Below are 7,601 nucleotides of genomic sequence, written 5' to 3' on the forward strand. Positions count from 1 at the left end.
GGGGAGGAGGTGAGGAGGTGAGGAGGGTGAAGAAGCAAATTCAACTTCAGTAAAACAGGGCGTGCAGCCTTTTCCCCTGGGTCCCTTTGTCTCAAGGCCCCTGTGTTCCGGGTCTTTTGTTGTTCTCTGCATGGACTTTGTATTCGAGATTTAAAGAAAAACAAGTGCTGGCCCTCCTTGCGCCCTCTGGTGTCCCAGTGAGGTATAACCGGACAAACCCCACAAAGATCACAGCCATTTTCACACAGCGCTCTGCCGACACAGTGATGCCTGGAGACGGGAATGACTGGAATCTTAGAGGAGGGAATCGTACACCGACAAGCACGGCAGGCTTAGTCTTTGAAACTTAATCAGAGCCTGTAAGTATGGATACTTCAAAAAAAAAAAAAAAAAAATTAAAAGCAGTATCTGGGCTGCAAGCATTTAAAAAAAACCTAATAGTAAATAAGTCAATTTTCAAAGCATTTGGCACAGCTTTCTGGGTTCTAAAACTAAGAAAATCTTACTAGATATGTTGTTTTATAAATACAGCATAAACCAGTACATTGTTATTTGCTTTTAAAATTTCTTTTAGAGACAGGGTCTTGCTTTGTCACCCAGGCAGGAGAGCAGTGGTGCAATCTTAGCTCAATGCAGCCTCGAATTCCTGGCCTCAGGTGATCCTCCCTGCTTCCGCCTCCCAAAGTACTGGGATTACAGGTGTGAGTTACTGTGCCTGGCCTAGGACTTTGGGTTAATTGCAAATAAATTAGGTGAAAGAGGTCTGGATACCTAGGCTTCAGCTTGACTGAGGATAGTGATTTCTTCAACTTTAAGCTTTACCATGTAAACCAAAAATAAAATTCTAAGCTCCCTAACCAACTGAATGAATGCTTCTTCGTCCAAGGGCGTTCCAAAGTTACCTGAAACACTAGTTCATGCCGTGATGAGACCAGGTGGTCAGACAAGCCTTATTATATTCTCCTCCCTTTGGGATTCACATACATCTGACCAGCATTAACATTAAACCAGAGACCTTAAGTCTGACAAAGCAGGCTTTTTATAGCAGTAAGACACAACATGACAGACAGCAGGCCCTGAAGTAAATTGAAGTATTTTACCCATATATATGTATATAAACATTTATAATTATATAATTAAATGTATATATACACACATACGTATGTGTGTATATATGTATAATACACACATATATATGTGTGTGTATATATGTATAATACACACATATATATGTGTGTGTATATATGTATAATACACACATATATATGTGTGTGTATATATGTATAATACACACATATATATGTGTGTGTATATATGTATAATACACACATATATATGTGTGTGTATATATGTATAATACACACATATATATGTGTGTATATATGTATAATACACACATATATATGTGTGTATATATGTATAATACACACATATATATGTGTGTGTATATATGTATAATACACACATATATATGTGTGTGTATATATGTATAAACACACATATATATGTGTGTATTATATATGTATAATACACACATATATATGTGTGTGTATATATGTATAATACACACATATATATGTGTGTTTATATATTTTGACACATTTTGAAATGAGCCTGCAAAGGTGTCTCTTGTGGAGAAAATCTGCTTTCGGTAGAGAATTGTCTTCCCTTTCCAGATCTTTTTCCTTAACCAGGAGAGAATTAACTAAGAGTCTTGCACCTTAAAAAGGTAAAAAATAAAATTTTTACAATCTGGCCTGGTGCAGTGGCTTACGTGTGTAATCCCAGCACTATGGGATGCCGAGGCAGGTGGGTTGCTTGAGCCCAGGAGGTCGAGACAAGGCTGGACAACATGGTGAAACTCTGTCTCTACTAAAAATACAAAAATTACCTGGGCATAGTGGCGCATGCACCTGTAATCCCAGCTACTCCAGAGGCTGAGCGGTACGAGGATGACTTGAGCCTGGGAGGTGGAGGCTGCAGTGAGCTGAGATTGCACCATTGCACTCCAGCCTGGGTGATGGAGTGAGACCCAGAAATATTTACAGTCTGTTTTCTCTGAAGCCTGCTACCTGGAGGTTTTATCTGCATAGCAATAACCTTGGTTTTTGAGGTTGGGTGCGGTGGCTCACACCTGTAATCCCAGCACTTTGGTAGGCTGAGGGGGGTGGATCATGAGGTAGGGAGTTCAAGACCAGCCTGGCCAATATGGTGAAAACTCATCTCTACTAAAAATACAAAAATTAGCCTGGCATGGTGGTGCGTACCTGTAGTCTCAGCTACTTGGGAGGCTGAGGCAGGAGAATCACTTGAACAGTAGGCAGAAGTTGCAGTGAGCCGAGATTGTGCTACTGCACTCCAGCCTGGGTGACTCTGTCTCAAAAAAAAAAAAAAAAAAAAGAACCTTGGTCCCCATCCCTTATCTTAACCCAGGCACTCCCTTCTACAGATATCAAACTCTTTCAACTAACTGCCAGTCAGAAAATCTTTGATTCCACCCATCACCTGGAAGCACCCTATCCACCTTCACTCAGTGTGGAGTTGTCCCGCCTTTCTGGAGGGAATGAACGTATATCTTACATGTATTGATTGATGTCTTATGTCTCTCTAAAATGTAAAATAAAAAGCTGTAGCCTGACCACTTTGGGCACATGTTCTCAGGATCTCCTGGGGCTGTATCACTGGTCATGGTCACTCATATTTGTCTCAGAATAAGTCTCTTCAAATATTTTGCAGAGTTTAACTCTTTTCTTCATCGACAATCAATATGTGAGAGTTGATACTGAAGGCTCCTTTCGTCTATAATATATTTTATTCTATCACATTTTTCACCAAGCTGTTTTGTTGGGTTTTTATAGAGATGAGATCTCACTTTGTTCCACAGTCTGGTCTCTTGGGCTTAAGAGATCCTCCCTCCTCAGCCTTCTAAAATGCTGGAATTACATGTGTGAGCCCTGGCCCTCAAACTGTGCCTTTTTTTTTTTTTGAGCTGAAGTCACTCTGTCAACCAGGCTGGAGCATAGCGGCATGATCTTGGCTCACTGCAACCTCCACCTCCTGGGTTCAAGCAATTCTCCCTACCTCAGCCTTCTGAGCAGCTGAGCAGCTGGACATGGTCTGCCACCATGCCTGGCTAATTTTTATTTTTTTTAATATTTTTAGTAGAGACAGGGTTTTGTCATGCTGGGCAGGCTGGTCTTGAACTCCTGACCTCAAGTGATCTGCCTGCCTCAGTCTCCCAAAGTGCTGGGATTACAGGCGTGAGCCACTGCGCCTGGCCAAACTGTGCTTTTAAAAATTATATTTCCACTACAAAATGTAGATGTAAAATATTTTTGGTTTAAATATTTGACTGATAAGATCTCAGGCATTAGGCCAGGCGTGGTCTGGCCTGAGGTCCTGAGGTCAGGAGTTCGAGACCAGCCTGGTCAACATGATGAAACCCCATCTCTACTAAAAATATAAAAATTAGCCGGGCATGGTGGCACGTGCCTGTAATCCCAGCTACTTGGGAGGCTGAGGCTGGATAATCACTTGAACCCAGGAGCGGAGATTGCAGTAAGCTGAGATTGTGCCACTGAACTCCAGCCTGGGTGACAGAGCGAGACTGTCTAAAAAAAAAAATCCCCCAAAAAACAATAAAACCCCCAAAAATCAACCAAACAAAATCTCAGGCATTATAGTTTTATTTGAATAAGCAATTTATGCACACAGAACAAAGTTCAAAAAGTACCAGAAGGTATACAGAGGAAAGTCTCACTTCCTTTTTTTTTTTTCTTTTGAGACAAGTCTTTTTCTGTCACCCAGGATGGAGTGCAATGGAATGATCCTGGCTTGTTGCAACCTCTGCTTCCTGAGTTCAAGTGATTCTTCTGCCTCAGCCTATGGAGTAGCTGGGATTACAGGCATGCCACGACGCCTGGGTAGGTTTTGTATTTTTTAGTAAAGATGGAGTTTTACCAGGTTGGCCAGGCTGGTCTCGAACTCCTGGCCTCAAGTGATCTGCCTGCCTTGGCCTCCCAAATTGCTGGAATTACAGGTGTGAGCCACCGTGCCTGGCTTCTCTCTCATTTCTAATTCATAACATTCTCTTGAGTGATGTCAGGTTGATCTGGCAGCTCACTAAGGCCATCAGAGGCTTTGAGTACTCTCTTCTTATTCTAGGTCTTTCTTCTCTGCTACCTTTAGCAAAGGGACGTTTCTTTTTCATGATTTGTTACTTCATGTGAGTCATCTACAAGATAGCTGCTGCAGCCATCATAGCCACTTTCAAGGCTAGAACATGAAGCAAGAGGCAGCTCCAGCACACTTGCCTTTTTTTTTTTTTTTTTTTTTTGAGATGGAGTTTTGCTCTTGTCACTCAGGCTGGAGTGCAATGATGGGATCTTGGCTCACCACAACCTCTGCCTCCTGGGTTCAAGCAATTCTCCTGCCTCAGCCTCCTGAGTAGCTGGGATTACAGGCATGTACCACCACGCTTGGCTAATTTTTGTATTTTTAGTAGAGACAGAGTTTCACCATGTTGGTCTCAAACTCCCAATCTCAGGTGATCTGCCCTCCTCGACGTCCCAAAGTGTTAGGATTACAGGCATGAGCCGCCACTCTCGGCCTACACACTTTCCTTCTGAATGTCCCTTTTAACTGAGAGAAAACCTTCCTAGAGGAATCCTGGTGGTTGTTTTCCTGTTTCGTTAACCACCATTGGGTCACGCAGAGGCTGGGAAAGTGACTCTCAGGCAAAAGGGAATGGATAGTGATTCTATTATCAGTTTTTTTGTTTTTGTATTCTAGTGTTCGCTGCTGGGTGTAAGAATGGAAATTTGTTAGTGTAACACCATTTCTCCTCAATTCAACAATGATGTTTTCATCTTTTTTGTTTCAGGAGATACATCCAGAAAACTGAATTACAATTTCAAATCCAAGTTGGACAAGTTTTTTTTTTTTTTTTTTTAACACAGATATCACCATGTTAGAAAAGTTGGACAAGTTTTGAAACCATTCTGATCCTATCCTTCTTGTCTTCCAATTCCTTCCAAGGCATCTTATTATTCATTTGTTTCTAATTTTCCTCATTATTAAAGAAGTTGAGTATCTTTTTCCCAGAGCTAGTTTGGATTCTGATTTTCTTCACTTTCCTGATGGAGTTATTTTAGAATTGAAGGGCATCATAGCAACTGAGGCAGTATTGACATCATCAATATTTTAGGATTACAGTAACCATATTTCCCAGTTGACTTGAGACAGTGCTAGTTTATACCTCTTGTCATAGTGTGTGTGTGCGTGTGTGTGTGTGTGTGTGTGTATGTGTGTTTTCTGAGACAGAGTCTCGCTCTGTTGCCCAGGCTGGAGTGCAGTGGCATGATCTCGGCTCACTGCAACCTCTGCTTCCTGGGCTCATGCGATTCTCTTGTCTCAGCCTCCTGAGTAGCTGGTATTACAAGCAAGCACCACCAAGCCTGACAAATTTTTGTATTTTTAGTAGAGACAGGGTTTCACCATGTTGGCCAGTCTGGTCTCGAACTCTTGACCTCAAGTGATCCTCCTGCCTTGGCCTCCCAAAGTGGTGATGGGATTATAGGTGTGAGCCACCACACCTGGCCCTAGTATATTTTATAATAGGATTGCATTCAATCTTAAAAGTGTCTGAGTTTTGATGAAAAGTCATTTATTAGGCTGGGCACCTGTAATCACAGCTACTCAGGAGGCTGAGGCAGGAGAATCACTGAACCCAGGAGGCAGAGGTTGCAGTGAGCCAAGATCAGGCCACTGCACTTCAGCCTGAGCAACAGAGCAAGACTTGGTCTCACCAGGAAAAAAAAAAGTCATTTATTATCTGAAATACACATCAAAATACCACTATTGGCATTTTGCTTTGGTGTCTCCACCAGCAGGAGCAGGATCGTCATAAAGGGTGGGGTTTGTTCTGCCTCCTTCTCTGTTGTATCCCCAGAGCCCAGAACAGTACCCAGCACCCAGTAAGTGCTTAATAAATATGAATACATCTGTGCATAAATTCATTTCTTGGGACTTGGCACATTGCCACTTGAACAAATGGATTCTATTAACAAGGAATATGGAGCAATGATTTAGGGGTACACAACTCATGGTGCCTGCCAAAACATGCATTTTAGATTTTGATAGATATAATCAAGTTGTTCTCCACAGGGGTTGAGCCGGTTTACACTCCCACCAGCAATATGTGAGAGCATCTGTTTCTCTAACCTTCAACCACATGGTGTTATCAAAATTTTTATCTGTGCCAATCTGGTAGTTTAAATTTGCATTTCCCTTATTATGAAAAGATAGAGCATACTTTCATATGTTTAAAAGCCATCTGAAATTTCTAAGAACTGTCTGTTCATATCCTCTGCCCATTTTTTTTTTCCAGTGAATTACTGGTCTTTTTCTTATCAATCTGTAGAAATACAAATAGTTGTTCCAAGGTTTTCATGTCTTTGCATTTGTTTACGGTGTTGTAGTAAGCACAATTTAAAACATGCATTTATATTTAGCTTCTTTCCTTTCATTGCATCTATATTTTGCATCAAGCTTAGAAAGACTTTCCCAGATTGTAAAATAATTCTCCCATATTTTCTTGTCTTACTTTCAAGTTTTCAGTTTTTTCTTATGTAAGTCTTTATCTATCTGAAATTTATTTTGGTGTAAGATTTGAGATGTGAATAAAATATAATATTGTTTATTGAATAGCTCGTCTTCTCCCCACTAGTGGAAACTCTGAAGTGTTCCTGATATTCAGAGACTATTTCCTATGAAACTTTTAACACTCTGCAAATTCTAAGGAAAGAAACTCAAGGGCAAAGCAGTCAGGATGGAATTTTAATTTGTAGTTTCATGTCTTCCACTTCCTCAATTTATAATAATGCTATCTTTTATTAAGCATTTATATATTAAGCATAATGGCACAGAAGATTGTATAAAAATATGGACAATTTGTAGAACAATGGTAAAATGAACACCTGTGTACTTATTATCCAGATGAACACGTAAAGCTGCCAGGGACTTGAAAATCCTCTGTGCGCTCTACTTTTATCGTTTTCTTCTTCCTCCTCAAGAGGTAACCACTGTTCTGATTTTCTGATAATTATTTCTTGCTTTACTTTGTAGTTTTACTATCTACATGTATCCTTAAATACTATATTGTTTATTTGTTAATTTTTTATCTTTGATGAGAACAAAAAATATCGCTGTTGATGTTGTGTTTTGAGACAGGGTCTTGATCTGTTGCTCAGGCTGGAGTGTAGTGGCACAGTCACAGCTTACTGCAGCCTTGACCTCCCAGGCTTCAGCAATCCTCCCACTTCAGTTTCCCAATCAGCTGGGACTACAGGCATGCGCCATCATGCCTGGCTAATTTTTGTATTTTTTTTGGTAGAGACAGGGTTTTGCCATGTTGCCCAGGTTAGTCTTGAACTCCTGGACTCAAATGATCTACCTGCTTCAGTCTCCCGAAGTGCTAGGATTATAGGCATGAGTCATGGCACCTGGCTTCTTTTTATTTTTTTGAGATGGAGTTTCGCTCTTGTTGCCCAGGCTGGAGTGCAATGGCATGATCTCAGCTCAAAAATATTGCTTATTGGCCG

General features: G+C 40.8%; 1 long non-coding RNA gene across 1 annotated transcript; it reads left to right on the forward strand.

Annotated features, from left to right (window-relative positions):
- Positions 1-253: 253 nt before the first annotated feature.
- Positions 254-5,104, forward strand: LOC105728924 (uncharacterized). The gene is made up of 3 exons (XR_001110157.2): positions 254-359; positions 3,808-3,923; positions 4,883-5,104. It is a non-coding gene; the product is annotated as an uncharacterized LOC105728924 (long non-coding RNA).
- Positions 5,105-7,601: the final 2,497 nt, after the last annotated feature.

Source organism: Aotus nancymaae, unplaced genomic scaffold, assembly GCF_030222135.1.
Source record: "Aotus nancymaae isolate 86718 unplaced genomic scaffold, 86718_ANA_hifiasm-v0.15.2.pri h1tg000016l, whole genome shotgun sequence".
In the NCBI taxonomy this organism is placed as follows: Eukaryota; Metazoa; Chordata; class Mammalia; order Primates; family Aotidae; genus Aotus; species Aotus nancymaae.